Source organism: Sinocyclocheilus rhinocerous, unplaced genomic scaffold, assembly GCF_001515625.1.
Source record: "Sinocyclocheilus rhinocerous isolate Xijiao unplaced genomic scaffold, SAMN03320098_v1.1 scaffold2974, whole genome shotgun sequence".
Lineage (NCBI taxonomy): Eukaryota > Metazoa > Chordata > Actinopteri > Cypriniformes > Cyprinidae > Sinocyclocheilus > Sinocyclocheilus rhinocerous.
The window spans coordinates 520,779-538,338 of record NW_015647039.1 but is presented as its reverse complement, the minus strand read 5'-3'; the positions used below and the strand labels follow the sequence as shown (position 1 = coordinate 538,338).

General features: G+C 36.4%; 1 protein-coding gene across 3 annotated transcripts in view; it reads right to left on the bottom strand.

Moving 5' to 3' along the window:
• Positions 1–17,533, bottom strand: part of pcbp4 (poly(rC) binding protein 4) — an 87,468-nt gene extending 69,935 nt beyond the window's left edge. For all 3 annotated transcript variants that reach the window (XM_016512750.1, XM_016512751.1, XM_016512752.1), the window contains exon 1: positions 17,412–17,533. The gene's annotated coding sequence lies outside the window, so the exon portion shown is untranslated. The remainder of the gene's footprint in view (positions 1–17,411) is intronic.
• Between the last annotated feature and the right edge of the window lie 27 nt (positions 17,534–17,560).

The window sequence follows — 17,560 nt, the reverse complement described above, 5'->3', positions numbered from 1 at the left end:
TTTGTGGGTGTATTATTGACATGTCAAAGTCTAGACCCTGAATATAAGACGACCGCGTTTTTTCAGATGTATTTCCAAGAAAAAAACATCGTCTTATATTCGGGACAATACGGTACATTTAAAAATAAACTGAAATATAAATAAATAAACATAATAATAATAATATTAATAATAATAATAATATGTATTTATAGTGCAATTTATTTTTAACTACTACAACTAATTATTATTATTATTAATAATAATAATAAGATAAAAATAAACTGAAATATGAATAAATAAACATAATAAACATAATAATACTTTTACTAATACTTCTCATTCATTTATTTATTTATAGTGTATTTATTGATAATGATAATAATAATAATATAATAATAATAATAATTATTATTATATCAACAAATACATAATACATGGATTTTGTAAAATAGCATCACTGACATACTATGGTATAAATGGTAGAGCAGAATCTCTAACCAGTAACACATTTCAACCGTCGCCAGGTAAACGCTGTCATACCTCAAAGCCCTACTCTCTGCTTGTTCTTGGCACAGCTATAAACTGCATCCGACTGAATTTCAGAAGTCGTTGTCTCATGGTTAGAAAAGAGAAAAAGAAAAGGAACACACACAGTGAGGGAGAATGAGCTTCCATCCAAAAATAGCACAAGCCCTGTTAAATATTTTAGGCACTCGGCAGACAGAAAGAAGAAAAAAAAAATCCCTAGCCACAAACAAAAACACGCTAGCATTGAATGATTAACATCCAGTCTTGAATTATAAGTGTATGAATACATTTAGTGGGCTTTGATTTATCTGCAGCGATGAAGCTTTCGCCCCGTAAATCCCTCCAGCTCGGCCCGGGCCGGCTCTTAAAAGCAAACGCTGTTATGCTTTGTGGAAACTAGAAGCTTGGCGAAACAAAGTGAGATTAGCCAGTGCTAGGAAAAGCAGGCCACATTTAGCAACGGTTAGCGGTTGCTACTGTCACGCCAGCAACAAACGGCTTAGCGCGGGGTGGGAGGACAGGGCTGAGGGAACCTCTGAGAGCTTGGCACTTCTCACCCACTCATAACAACCTATGACATTCCATCAAAACCGCCCATAGGCCATCAGGGAAGAGCAGAGAGGATTTGTGGGAGAGATGCAGAAGTAATGGGCGTCAGGGTCTTTCATGGCAAGCAGAGTAAAGGCGGAGCGGAGGGGTGTCTAGAAACAGGGTTTGATCAAAGCCAGCAAGTGGTAACCAGCCTCTAGAATGATAAGCAGCTCAGTGCTGAGGTAAAGAAATACCGCATGCCGCAGAGGAAAACAAACGCTGTGTAAAAATAAAAATGCATGCTCAAATGCAAGTGTGCCAGCTCCTTTAGCCGGAGTTACACTGCTCACCGCCGCCGCTGTTCTGCTCTCACAACGTAATCAATGCTGCATAAAAACACATACACTTACGACACCTGACTGGCAAAACTGATTTTTTTTTTAATTCCTGAAAAGTAATGATGCTTCTATCCTATATTCTTACACTTTTTTAAAAATTGATATTTTCATAACATTGCAGAAACGTTGTAATGACGTTGTTAGAAAATCTTCTGGCAACGTTTTATAAACCTAGTGACATCCAACCCACAAGGCTACTTTTTTTGGGGGGGGGGTGCATATTTCTTTCAAAGTAATGTGTTTACTGATTAAATACAAGTACTGTAAGAGTGAGTGATACTCCGTTAGCACAACTACATTGTAAAAATGTTTTTTAAAGTCCTGTAAATATTGCAATAATGTTTTTTTTAATCATAACTATGTAATACACGTACTACCAAAAAAAATAAAAAATCATAACATTGCAAAAACACTGTAATGGCATTGCTAGAAAATCTTGCGATGTTTTATAAATCTTCCACTATGCATCACCAAAACATTTGATTATTAGGATGATAATATCCTATTATTACACAATGTTAAGTATTAATTTGTTAAGTCTCATGCATGTTTTTTAAATGTTTGATTGTGGTTGCATACAATGTAACTTTTCTAAAATTATTCTGGTCAACCAAATTTTAATTTAATTTAATTTAATTTAATTTAATTTTATTTAATTTAATTATTTTATTTTATTAGGTTTGGTCTAGAAAGTTTTGAAAAGTGCTGCGGTATAACCTAACGTAATCTGCAAAGTTGTGAAATCATTGCAAGTTATTTGAGTCACAAACATAAAATAATGTTTTAACATTGAATTTGATGCTATTTGCCTGAAAATTGTATTTTGGGAAAATACACTAAAAGAGAGACAAAGCCAGAAATGATTGACAAAATGGGGATATATCTGTCCCGTTCTGTCCTGTGGAGCCCAAGCTTGCGTCTGTCCTGTAGTGAGATTTATTTGCCTATTCCGGGAAAGAGGAATTAGATTATTTCTGAGGACTGTGCAGGGTACGGCCTTGATCCTGGAACGACTAGATGCCTGCTGTTAAAACTAAGCCGGAGCGCCATGACAGACCCATCATCCCACCAGGATGGGAGACGCTAAACCTCTACTAAACCTCGCCCTGTTTATAAACCTCAAATCAAACTAGGTCAGACTAATCGATTTATTTTGCAGAAAACCTAGCGGGCTAATAATAGCGATTAGCTTGTATTTTAGCGTAACGAGTAGGTGGGGATGGAAACGAGTGCTGGTGGAGCCACGAGGGTGGATGATTATATCTTCAAAACGAGTGCAGACGTCAGCTGCAGGGCTGTCTCATCCCTAATTCATACTGACACCAGATCCTCTGCGATACATAACAGAGAGATCTATGCAGTAATTACCAGCGTAGACATGTATATTCAAGAGAAAACAAGGAGGTGAGAAAACAAGAGAGAGAGAGAGCGAGAGAGAGAGAGAGAGAGAGAGAATAAGGAAAGCAATAAGGCAGAGGAAGATTTTATTGCTCAAATGTTGTTCTTTTATAGCTCAGGAGACATTATAGTTCTCAGTTATGTTCACTTAAAGTCAACATGAAATCGAAAATTGACCATGTCTGTGGTCTTTATACATAATTTACTCAGCCTCATGTTGTTCCAGAGCTGCATGACTTTCTTCTGTGGAACACAAAAGAAGATATTTCGCAGAATGTTTCAACTGCTTTTGTCCAAGCAATGAAAGTCAATGGCATCCAAGATAAAAACCTTTTAAAGACTTTTATTGTATGGACAAAAAACATGCAGACATTTTTCAAAATATCTTCTTTTGTGTTCCACAGAAGAAAACTCATTTCGTGGTAAACTAAGCAAAAGTCTCAATTTGCTCTCCATTTAAATTGCACTGCCATCTTGAAGAAACAATTGTGATATTAAAGAGATATCATTTGTGATTTTTTTCTTTCCTACAGATGGAATGATACAACTCTCGAAGTTTAGTTTACGATAGTCATCCCTGATTGCTAATGTTAGTATGTGGCAGGTTGTATTAAAGGGAAGGGCATTAAAATTCTAGAGAGCATTTGACTGGACTAAAATGTGAGTACAAGATGATTCATCAGTATTTTTAATCCATTTTTAAATGGCCTGCAAAATCAGTCTTGTAGTATTTCAGACCAGACTCTGTCTTTTGTCTGTCGATCTTGACTAAGATTCGATCCTCTTCAGGTCTCTGTCTTGACTCAAATTTGTCCCGTTTCTGGTTTCTGTCTTGACTCGGAATCAACCCTCTTCTGGTTTTGATTTTGATTTGGACTCAACCCATTTCTGGTCTTGGTCTTAACTTGGAATCGATACTCTTCAGGCCTGTGTCTTGAATCAAACATCTTCTGGTTTCAGTTCAGACTTGGACTCGACCCTCTTCTGGTCTCGACCATGACTCTGACTCAACCGCCTACTAGTCTCGGTCTTGACTCGGACCCAAACCATTTCTGGACTCCATCTGGTTTCTGATTTCTGTCTTGACTCGGAATCGACCCTCTTCTAGTTTCGGTCTTGACTTGGACTCAACCCATTTCTGGTCTTGGTCTTAACTTGGAATTGATCTTGGTCTTAACTTGGAATCGATACTCTTCAGGCCTGTGTCTTGAATCGAACATCTTCTGGTTTCAGTTCAGACTTGGACTCGACCCTCTTCTGGTCTCGACCATGACTCTGACTCAACCGCCTTCTAGTCTCGGTCTTGACTCGGACCCAAACCATTTCTGGACTCCATCTGGTTTTTGGATTCTGTCTTGACTCGGAATCGACCCTCTTTTAGTTTCGGTCTTGACTTGGACTCAACCCATTTCTGGTCTTGTTCTTGCCTTGGAACCGATCCTCTTCAGGTCTGTGTCTTGACTCGGACTCTGCCTTCTTCAGGTCTCTGTCTTGACTCTGACTCAAACCCCTTCTAGTCTCGGCCTTGACTCAGACCGACCCGTTTCTGGACTTGATCATTACTTCATCAATACCCTCGCCTGGTCTTGGTCTCGACTCAGACTTGACCCGTGTCTTGTTTCTTTTGGCTCTAGCTCTTACTCAGGTCTCTGCCTGGACTCGGACTCAAATAAGCTGGACTTGACTACAACACTGTCAAAATTGTTTTTTAAATGGACAGATTTGTGCTGTGGAGCAACAATCAAATCCCTGAACTCTACGAAAAGATGGGTCAAAGGAAAGCATGATGAAGAGGTAGATAAAGTTGAGCAGTCGGCTGTTTCTTTTACACCGGCTGGATTGAGGTTCACAGTCAGCAATGCTTCAGTCTTGAATTTTCCACCCAGCAAAGCCCTTTTTCTGCTCAGGATTGCAACTGCCGCATCTTTGCACTACAAATAAGTCCAGATATTGGCATTTCCAAGAGCTTTTGGAGACGTGCGTGTCACTTCCTGACTCTGTAATTTATGGTAGGCCTCTCTCGCACTCTTTCTCTTGCTGCTTGAGAGATTTCTGCCCAGTTTTCATTATTGAAAAGGGCCACCCTCTTTCCTTCCCTCCCTCTTTCCCTCCCTTCATCAATACCCTCGCCTGGTCTTGGTCTCGACTCAGACTTGACCCGTGTCTTGTTTCTTTTGGCTCTAGCTCTTACTCAGGTCTCTGCCTGGACTCGGACTCAAATAAGCTGGACTTGACTACAACACTGTCAAAATTGTTTTTTAAATGGACAGATTTGTGCTGTGGAGCAACAATCAAATCCCTGAACTCTACGAAAAGATGGGTCAAAGGAAAGCATGATGAAGAGGTAGATAAAGTTGAGCAGTCGGCTGTTTCTTTTACACCGGCTGGATTGAGGTTCACAGTCAGCAATGCTTCAGTCTTGAATTTTCCACCCAGCAAAGCCCTTTTTCTGCTCAGGATTGCAACTGCCGCATCTTTGCACTACAAATAAGTCCAGATATTGGCATTTCCAAGAGCTTTTGGAGACGTGCGTGTCACTTCCTGACTCTGTAATTTATGGTAGGCCTCTCTCGCACTCTTTCTCTTGCTGCTTGAGAGATTTCTGCCCAGTTTTCATTATTGAAAAGGGCCACCCTCTTTCCTTCCCTCCCTCTTTCCCTCCCTCCCTCCCTCCTTCCCCCCATCTCTTTCCTTATTAGATCTGCGATTCAAAGAGCACATTAGGATATTAAATTCAAGATGGGAATGGATGCTGCCTGCCGACTTGGCAAGACTCCCTATTGCTGTCTCTCCTCGCTCCTTCTCCTCCTCCTCCTCCTCACCGGTCTTGGACTGGTCAAATCCAGAGAGAGCAGACATCTCTCTCTGAATGGGTCCCCGCTCGTCGTGTCCTGCCGTCTCTGCACCGAGGTTGACGGAGGCACAAAGCAGCCACTTGTGAGCGGGAAGCAATGGGGCCGGCACAGTGGCTGCTCTGTCATCGTATGAATCATTCTGACATGTTCGAGGATAAAGACGTGCATGCATGCGCCCACACAGCATAACACCCCCCTCTCACGCCGCCTTAGGAGCATTCCTCATGACATGTGAGCTTCCATTATGGCAGCTCCTTTGCCATTGTTATTTATTTGACTTAGGGGAAACTGTCTCACAAACAAGGGCGTAGTTTTCTCATTTTCTGGAGAGATATAAGTCGGTTGTCGTCGGGCAGAACACAAAGATGAAAAAAATGAGCTGTACTGTTAGACAAATTAACAAAATTGTTGTATTTTCTGTACAAAAATGCCACAGTGCATTCTGGGTGATTGCTGTGCTTTTGCTATTGTAATCTCAGTGGTAGATAGGTAGTTACTTACTGGCTCAACTCAAAAGTGTGACATTCTGACCCCCAGATATGGCTCGAGTCCCTCCTTCAAAGCAAATCTATAAGGTTTTTCATCTGCTTTTTTGTCTGCCAGACGAAAGTCCGATTGTTTAGAAGAACGCACCATATTCAAGAATACCATATTCTTTAGACATGTACCATGGTAATACCTCAGAGTACCATCCTTTATAACAAAAAAATACTCTAGCAGTGCAATAGCATAGTTATGGTATCACATGGTAATACTATGGTACTTTGTAATATGGTACCACGTACAGTACCATGGTATTTACAAAAATACTACTGTACTACCATGGTAAATGTCCAAAAAGTACATTTTTACAAAAAAAAAGACCTACTTATAGTCGTCCATGGTGTATATGAAAATACTATGCTAATACTATGAAGTACCTTGAAGAGCCATGTAAATACCGTGCTATTTGAATATGAATATATCTTCAAAGAACGCCATAGTATTACAATTATATTTTGTGACATGGTACCAATAAAATCTTTGTACTATGGCAATAGAACAGTAAATTTTTGTGAGTATTTCATGTGCTAGAAGTTTAGGATTTTAGCGTAAGATTTCCAGTCTCTGCTGCTCCACATTTACAGATCTTTTTGCATCTTTACATATTCCTCCAACATAATTAAGTAAAATCATCAAGCAACATCCCCTTCTTTCTGTACTCGGCATATCAGTTTGACCTCATTTACAATGCCAACCCTTCCAGCACGTAAGCCAAAAAACTTGACATTTATCGTAATCACCTAGGGTTCCCTGATAAGGACGTGCGATAGGTGACAATGTCCCAGAACTGGTTGTATCCATAGGACACAAACATCTAGATTCCCTGACGACTGCAGATGGGCGTTTTGCTTTTGGATTGCACAAACAAATCCACCTCATCCAAGCTCAGGAGATGCAGTAGGGCTCCAGACTCGGAAATGAGCAGATGATGGGTTTTAAATAATAAAGCACTTGAGTGCTTCTGCGATCTTCTTTACGACCAAGTGAACCATTCAGACGCTTGTTCAAGAGCCAAGGCATTGCTTGACATAATGCGCCCAAGCATGAGCTGGAGAAGCCGAATAATGCATGGGGACTCATTTAAAATAAAAGGCACATTTGAAGTTTTCTTTCTTTCGATGAGACGTACTGTTTGACCTAGATCTTGCTTAAAAGTTGCGCATTAGATGTGAATTAGTGGAGCATGCTCTTGTACAACTCGATTACGTGGAAGCGCTTCTTCCATGGCTGTTTGAATGCGTCGTCTCGCTTCGGTCGCTCTGTGTAATTTGACCTGGCATTCAAGTTTGCAATGGACAATCACACAAGAGGTCTGCATATTATGAGGAGTAGATTGCTCAAAAATGAAAATTTTGTCATTTTAATCACCCTTATGTCATTCCAAACCTGTATAACGTTATTATTTTCCTTTAAAGCACAAGGGAAGAAATTTGAGAAATCATCCGCACAATCGTCCATGATTTGTCAATGATAGCAATATTTTCATTGTTGGGAGAATATAGATAGATAGATAGATAGATAGATGATATTGAAGTAAAAAATTGCATAATGTATATTATATAATTTGTTAAAAAATAAATAAGCTAAATTACATAATTTATATTATATTTTATAACCTGATATATATATATATATACATATATATATATATGTATCCGATTAATTTTAATATCAATAATATTATGCTAATATATTATTATAATATATTACCGACTGCTGTTGGATAACAGATTAGCAAAAATGATTTGTGAACAAATGAAAAAAAGAATACTCCTGTTATGATTCAACAATGAATGAATCATGACTTTAGGGAAATATGATATTCATAACCAGTTTTCCTGTGTCATCAGACAGTAGTGTGTTTCATCTAAAATTGCAAAAATAAGATTTTGCCTCATAAAATTCTGAAAATATTTATTTATAAAATAGGTTGTTTATTAAAATATATGTTCTACATATTTATTATAAAATAAACAATCTACCATTAATTTTATTGTCCTACAAAACAAGACCTAGTTGTTGCAGAGGCGGAACAATGGTGATGAAAAGTTGCAAAGACATTTGGAAAAAGATGCTCCAAATCAATCACAATGAGACCAGAAACGCATTAATAAATAAGATCAATTTTGAGCTGACGCCCACTTTAACATCCTGCTATTACAGACCATACCTCACTCTTCCCTTCTGCTATAATCTCATGTTTGCAAGACACAATTTTCACTTAGCTCAAATGCCAAAAAGCGTTCATTCTCCTATCCTCTTTCCACAGTCAGTTATTAACCTGTAACCTTTCAGTCTAATGGAGGATTTCAACTCTTCCCTATGCGCTTAGCTGTCCCTCTGAGGATACAGAGTGCTTTCAAATGAACACTCTTTTTTTTTTCCCTCTTTCCTACTATCAAGACTCCCAACGAGTGGAGGAAGTCCAGAGGTCCCTCCCCTCCTCATTCTTTTAAGTACCACTTCAGAAAATAGCATTGTACTACAGCTTTCCTCTTAATGTAAAGGCAACGTGGCATGGTAAGGTGCCCAAAACATTCAGGTACATGCATGTCTTTCCGGAAAGGACATCATTTGTGGCTGTGGGAGGCGGATAGTGCATCTCATAAATATCGCTTGGGGGGGAATCTCTCTGAAGAGAGGAGATAGATCCGCATTTGGGCTGCTGGGCTGGAGAAGAGGTTGTGTGTCAGGCACATTTTGGCAATTTTCCTGTGGCTGATTAAAATGGAAGGTGGCAGCCATTCTGTTTGGGGTAAACAGGTGTTTGATACACTCGTCAGACTGATTATATCCCAAAAACCACCATGGAGAAACTTGGTGGTTGTCAGGAAATCCTCCCGGTTTGGAATTAATTACTCAAGCTTTATTAGAGTATCTCAGAGAGCGTTTGATTTCTCTCAGGCCAGCTTTTAAATTGATGGCAGCTTCACTAAACTAACAATTCAACAAAATCACAATTTCACTTGCTTTTACATTTAGATTTACTGTAAAATCTTGAATCTCCCATCTTGAAACAAAAACAAATTATGAAGCAACAGTATATTAAAGTGAAATATAATACAATATAATTATAATATCATTAATAAACAATATAATTATCACTTGCAGCATTTCAAATGACTGCTTTTAGCTTTTAGTGTTTCTCTTATTTTTATTTTTTAGACACAATTGTATGCAATATCGTCCGTTTATCAGTTATCGCCCATAACATGAAAATACGTTAAGCAGTATTGGCTAGAATTGTAATAATATTTAAAATAACAAAATCACAATTTCACTTGCTTTTACATTTAGATTTACTGTAAAATCTTGAATCTCCCATCTTGAAACAAAAACAAATTATGAAGCAACAGTATATTAAAGTGAAATATAATACAATATAATTATAATATCATTAATAAACAATATAATTATCACTTGCAGCATTTCAAATGACTGCTTTTAGCTTTTAGTGTTTCTCTTATTTTTATTTTTTAGACACAATTGTATGCAATATCGTCCGTTTATCAGTTATCGCCCATAACATGAAAATACGTTAAGCAGTATTGGCTAGAATTGTAATAATATTTAAAATAATATGTATATAATATAATTTATTAATGACCGTGTGTCTATAAAACACAAAAAGAGATGTTTAGTAGAAAGTTCAGGCTGCTCTTTCCCATTAATAGTGACCATCACTGTCAAACTCCCAAACATTGTTATTTTAGTTTTATTTATATTCTGTTATAGTTTTCATTTATTACCTTGTAAATTTTACATTTTAGTTTAAATTCTAGTAATTTTGTTATGCTCTTTTGTCAACAAAATTACTAGGATATATTTATTTATTTTAATATTTCAGTTTTAGTTTCAGCGATTTTAGTACTTCAACTTAAATTGATTTCAATTTTACTTCAAAATGTAGGTTTTCAAGTGTCATCTAATATTTATAATTTATTTTATCATTATTACCAAAAAAATATTAACACACACACACACACACATATATATATATGTATATATTCTTAATAGTTTTAGTTTTACTGTTCCAAAGAAGTCCGAATTTAAGTATAATAGCTATTCATATGATTAAAAAAAATAAAAACAAAAAAAACTCTTCATACAACAGCCAAAAGACGGCCTTCATTTCATGTCATTTCATTTTCATTTATTTACTTATGAAGCACAAATAAACACAACAACGGCCTTCATTTCATGTCATTTCATTTTCATTTATTTACTTATAAAGCACAAATAAACACAACAAGAGTTGACCACTGTGCTGTACAAAAGAGGAAAGGTAAAATAAAAAGAATAATACTAAATATTGTACTACTAATATATTAATATTAGTTATATATACTAATTGTATATACTAATACCTTGTGCGAGAAATAAACTGAAATTTAAGCCATTATTATTTTATTTTAGTACTTTTATTTTATTTTAACCTTAATTCAGTTAGTTTCCAAGGAAACATTTAAAGTTTTTCATCTAATAAATAAACATTTTTGTGTGATATATTCCAGCTCTTTGAAAACCAGACTGGAGAAATAAACTGAAATTTAAGCCATTATTATTTTATTTTAGTACTTTTATTTTATTTTAACCTTAATTCAGTTAGTTTCCAAGGAAACATTTAAAGTTTTTCATCTAATAAATAAACATATATATATATTTTTTTTTTAATTTTTAATTTTTTTAATTTTATTATTTTATTTTAGCTTAGCTTAGTTTAGCTTAGCAATATTTCCGTTAACAAAACAATTCTTGGCAGTTTTAGTTTACAATAACAACACTGCTCCAAAAATGACAAAAAGGGCCATAAAAGTCTCATAATAGTGGTTCATGTGACTTTGTGTGATATATTCCAGCTCTTTGAAAACCAGACTGAAATTTAAGTCAATATTTGCATAATCTGTAGCTGTGTCTTCACTGTGTCAGGTTTGATATCAATGACACCAAGTGGCACTGGGTTTGAACATGCAGAAGTGCAAATAAAAGCAGGTAAGGAAAAGAGCAGCGTGAACATTCTGCTAAACATCTTCTTTTGTGCACCACGGAAGAACGGAAGTCCGTTTGTGAACTACATAAGCGGATGTTCATTTGTGGGCGAACAATCCCTTTCATTTATTTTTCTCTTAACTAGCACTAGCTTGCAGCGGAGACAGGAACACGGTAATTAATTGAAGGACATCGTTAGTTGGAGAGATTCAGGGGAAAATATCTCACACTAATTAACATGTGTCTGTGTTTCAATTAACAATGACCTCGATCTCTCGGAAAGCAGAAAAATAAGGGAAAGCTTGTTCGGAGCAGTGGGCTGCGTTTCGCGCATTCTGCTCGCTAGCACACATGAAACAATATATGCATTCTCTTTCTATGAAAGCACCGTTCTGTTGGAAATTATTCAGCAGAGGCCTTCATAAATCGACTGAACAATTACACAAGCCTCGCTAACTCTACCAGTCGTTTTAAACCGCAGATATCGGTGCATTCTTTTATCAAAACGACAATGTTCTCTCACTTTTCACGAGCAGGTCAAACGCGTCGCGTTTGCCGGAAATCATCTTCAGCGTTTTGATTGCAATCTTGCCAGCTGGCTTTGATACCGATGGGAATTGGAGAGATAGAAAAGAAGCACGTCTTGATCTAAACATCCTCAGAGCTCTAAATTGCAACACCTCTCTTCCAAAGAAATATATCAAAGACGCTCGGAAAAAGTTGGAAGCACGACATTGACAGTGGGTGAGGAAGGGGGTGCTGTTGTGACATTGATGGGAGAAAACTTCAACTGAAGCAGATATGAGTGTAAAACAACCTGCATAATGGAGAATCGCTTCTAAGTTTAGATACAGTCTCAAGACAAAAGCAACAACCTTGACGCTATACGTTAGAAGCTGGCTGAAATAGTGAGATATGATATCCACTTCAAATTAACATTCATTATTTTTGCCTTTTTTTTGTCCAAACCGTCATGTAGTCGGTAGTATTACGAGTAGAAGAATGAAAATGATGAATGAAAAAAATGATGTAGGATTTACAATTTCAATGTCACAAAGAAATTAGAATTTTTTCCATATTGCAGTCCATAGTCACTATCTTTAAAAATAAATAAATAAAAGTAGCAATACTAGTATATACATACATATATATGAAGAGTCTGAAATTTTCTTCTAAAATTAGCATTTTTATTAGGCTCCTATATTTATGTTCAGTTATTTCACTTTAATGGCATAGAAAAGGACTTATACATTGCCATTAAAGTAAAATTACTGAACCTAAACATAAAAAATATGCAATATGAAAATAATTGAAGACAAAATGTGTTTTACTGAGAAAAAACAAGATTTGGTTTTTAAAAAGCCTTTTTCCAAAAGGTACATCTGGAAAAAGGGGGGGTCGTCTTATAATCAGGGTCGTCTTATATTCGGGCCAATACGGTACTTTTTTAAAAATGTGAATCTTCATGCAGCTCTTTTCCATACTGCAGTCCATAGTGACTATAAATAAATACATACATACATAAAACAAAATGTCAGAAATAATGACAAAGAAACGGCAAGTGACACTGAATATGTGAAATTTTAAAGTAGAAAGTTTGAAATAGTTTTTTCTTTTTGTCAAACGTCTTTGTTTTATTTGCAACTTCTGAAAATCTATTTATACAGTGCATACAGCAAGACCTAAAATATCAAATAACGCTTTGTGGTGACAAAAAGAGACACCAATGGACCAGTCTGTCAAAAATAAAATTCACTGCATTACCTATAAATGTACCAGACGGGGAAAATATACTCATGTAAGCTGACAAATGTAGCTGGAAGAAGTGCTATAGGAGAAGAGTCTGGTGGAACAGTTGTTTCAGCACCAAACACACTGTGACAGCAAGTTTGGTCTCTTTCTGCATGACTCAATGGAGCTAATTTGTTTACCTCATACGACAGACGTTAAGCCATTGTTATGCAATCAATCTGTCAATACGCTGGTTTCTTTTTACTTAAAGGGACAGTTCACCCAAAAACTAAAGTTCTGTCATGATTTATTCACCCTCACTTCATTCCAAACCTGCATGCTGTTTTTTTCTGTGAAACACAAAAGAAGAATTTTTGAAGAATCTTCATGCAGCTATTTTCCATATGGCAGCCTATGATGATTTAAAAATAAATAAATAAACTCGAGATGCGCCAATATTAAAATTCAGTTTGATACTGATAAGCCATTAATTCCTTTTAATAATTCAAGTTATGGTCGATAATCGATAAATAGCTGATATTTTAAATACAATACTATGTTGTCTAAAAATATATATTACATAATATAAATAAACCCTATAAACAAAACATTAAACAAACAAGGGATGCACTAATATTTACATGTTTTGTTATGACCAATAATTGATACATGGCTGATACAAAAATTCAATACTATTTTGTTCTAAATAAATAAATCCCTTACAAACTCCCTTTTATGTTATGAACAATAATCAACAAATGGCTGATATTAAAATTCAATACTAATTTGTCAAAAAGTACATTACATACTAAAAGCAAAACATATCGATAAAACATCATATAAATAAATTAATAGTTTAAATGTAACAAATGAAGTCGGTGCTAGATGATCTAAATGTAAAACTAGTCAGAAAGAAGGACATGCACCATTAAATATCCAAATATTGACCAATATATAGCCAATATGGGCTGAAACAACATAAAAAATAAAAATTATATAAAAAAGTAATATTTGGCTGTTGATATCACTGTTTTTTGTTTTTACTTTATTTTATTTTATCATGCATATATTGGTCATACATCCCTAAAACATTCCCTTATTTCTTAAAGTACTTAAAATATTAATAATAGGTCATTGAAAATGTATTTTACAGTAGATATGGAAGAATTAAAATATTTTATTTAGTAGTGTAATAAAGGAGAAGTATTTGGTTGAACTGTTATTTCAAAATCAGCCAGAAATAAATAAAACTGAGCTCGCTTGGCTATTATAACAAAAGCTTCAAGTAACTGGAAACGGAAACTGTTTCCTTCATGATTTTTATTTTTTATTTTTTGTAAATAACCAATATTTTTGCGAGTTTGTAAAGACGTGGTCACTACGTAAGCGCTGCAAAATCTCTCCTGTCCTTTTCCACAGACAAAAGAAAGTCACATGGGTTTGGAACAACATATAATGACTGAATTCTGTGCCTTAAATTCAGTTAAAAGGCCCAGTCGTATCAGTTTTGACAGTCACATTTCAGGCCAAGGGCCAAGTTTGCTGATGCCAACGTACTTGCAAGCGGTCAATATCTTCTCCGATCTTTTTTAAAACACAGAAACCATGTATGATCAGCTCTGCCGCCACGTGCCCGAGGGCCTTGTGACGCACCACGCGCTGCAAACTCACCCGAAACAAACAAACGGCAGACACAAGGGAGAATTTGCATGAATCACATGCATGTCACGCTGACAAACTTAGCATCCTCACGCAGCGCCAAGTGAGCCTGCGCTCTTATCTTTAATGCTGGATTCCTCACAGACGCCTGCAGTGTTTTTAGGGGGTTGGGGAAGCGCGGTTGTTTTGTGGGGATAAAAATAGTGTTGTAGATCAGAATGTTGAGGAGAAAAGGGCCTCGTGCAGATTAAACCGCAGTTAATCGCCTGTCTGCGACGCCGAATGCCATTGTGTGTTAGGTGAACTTCAACGAGGAGGTCTGAAGATCTTCCAAGCAAAGCCGCTCTTGGTTTTGGCTTTGTTTTGGAAGGATGTTTACACTTCATCCTCTTTATTCCTTCTTAAGTCATTCATCAGGTTTTTTGGCCTCCTCATTTCCTCAGCCAGAGAGGCTATTTGTTTTCCTATAATCTCGCTTTGAGGGAATATCAGTTTGAGTTGACAGGGGGACTTAATCAAAGAACCAAAACTAATGTGCTTTGGTGCAGATTTGTCCACACTTTAATGGCAACAATTACATCACCACGTCTTATTTTGTAATAGACATTTCGTAGGAACCGAATAAATGCAAAACGTCAGTTTCTTTGCAACTTCGAAGGACTTCTTTTGAAGGACATCTCAGAGTAATGTTCTTCAATAAGCGATAAGGACAAGCTACGAGCACGTCCCTGTACACCCTATTAATATCCAAAGTTAACTTCAAAGCTAGTTTGTACAGCGAGGCAAAAGAACAGCAACAAAGATCTCTATTCAGTGATTCGGAGAAGAAGAATTAGCTGCTCACATGCCAAACAGTTTAGCAGAGAAAATGCCATGAGCACAATGAGCTTTTTATTCTACATTACAAGTTCAGCTGGAGCAGTCAAGCTTTTACTTCATTTCTAGGTGATGGAGAATCATTTAAATAACTGATCGACTCTATTATTCCACAAATGCCTTCATAGTATTTGCAAATACATTATATAATGCAGTAACAGTTATTCATAACTATATGCGTAACATATCAGTAGATCCTCCTTTTACATTCAAATATTATATATACACTGTAAAAATAATTTTTGAAGTTGTAAGTTAAACAAACTACATTGTTGTATACAATAATGTATTACAATTTTTTTCTACTTCAAAATTTCATGTTTAATTATACGTATTTCTTTGTAGTTATTTGTGAAATTTAATAAGTGAAAGTGATTGTTTCAAAGTAAATCAAACAGCAATTTTTCTCAGAGTAGTACCATTTTATATTATATCAAAAATATGAATATATAAAATTTTTAATAAATAGTTTTTTAAACAATATATAGCTAGATAGATGATAGATAGACAGACAGACAGACAGACAGACAGACAGATAAACAGATAGATAGATAGATAGATAGATAGATAGATTTGACTATATGTGCAAGTGGTCTAGTTATTCTGAAAATATTTGACAGAAATTGACAGAAGAATAAAAACTTGACAGAATAATAATAATAATAATAAAGTTAAATTAGAGGGTGATGGAGTGAAGAAAGGTTTGATTATGGAGTCAAATTAGTTCCAAACAGCCAATGCACTCTCCTGGATGAGTTCAATTACAAAGATGCTCAGTCATTCAGTCACTGGCCCGAGCAAATTAGTATTTGCACTAATTGCAGGGGTTCGGCTCCCGGTCAACCTAATCAATTAGAGCATCCGAAATCAAATCACATGTCCAGAAGGAGTGATCACCCAGACCTCTGGCATCTATCTATGAACTTAAGTCCAGACCCAAACATATGTCATCCAAACCCCAACCTGTTGAAAAAACCAGCATATGCTGGTTAGGTATGTTTTGACGCTCAGCAAAGGACCAGCTAAAACCAGCAAAGGACCAGCTAAAACCAGCAAAGGACCAGCTAAAACCAGCAAAGGACCAGCTAAAACCAGCAAAGGACCAGCTAAAACCAGCAAAGGACCAGTTTAAACCAGCAAAGGACCAGCATAAACCAGCAAAGGACCAGCTTAAACCAGCATCCCAGCGTCAAAACATACTTAACCAGCATATGCTGGTTTTTTCAACAGGGCACACGTTTATAAAGTATTCAGCTGAACCAACAAAGATTGATGTAGACGCTTTAATTATAAAGAACTTTTTCGGTTCTGTATTAAACCTTTAAAGAAACTAGAAACCAATATGTTGATATGCATAAACAACTTATAGGCTACAAACAGCCTTATACAACCAAAACGTTGCGTCATAACCTTACAGTGCTGCAAAGAACCAATAAACAATCTTCAGTTTGAGTGAGATTTGAATCCTAAATCACTAGCCAGGGTTGGGTTGGTTCAGCTCTTACTTTGCATTGGCTTAATCAGATTAACTAGGTTAGCAATCTAAATTTACAAGTCATTTTGGTCTCGTAATCTCTACGGACGGTAAATGTTGCGCGTTATGCTAATTTAAACAGTAGGTTCAAACAGCTGCGAGGTAAACTGCTCCATAAAACGTTCATTAAGCTGTAAACTTCGCCATTCCGATTCATACTAGTTGTTTAAGTTGTATTAGTGGTGCTGAAACGGACCCGTACACAACGCGCTGAGCTTTTTTGCCATAACAACAGCAGCAGCGCTTTAATACGGGATAACAGCGCGATTCTGAACCATCTCTCACTTCTGACCGGAGCAGATTAACTGCGGATGCGATTACCAAAAGCTATACAAATACGATATGCATACAGAAAAAAAGATAGCTGGCACAATAATGCCGTTTTACCTGGTAATAATGAAGTTGAATGCGCTGATAACACGATGCGAATTTAGATGATAGCCTACACTATATATTCCTCGCTGATGTCCACATTGTCAGTGTCAGGGGCTTACTGTAAGAGAGAAAACCCCGATGTCAGAGAGAGAGAGAGAGAG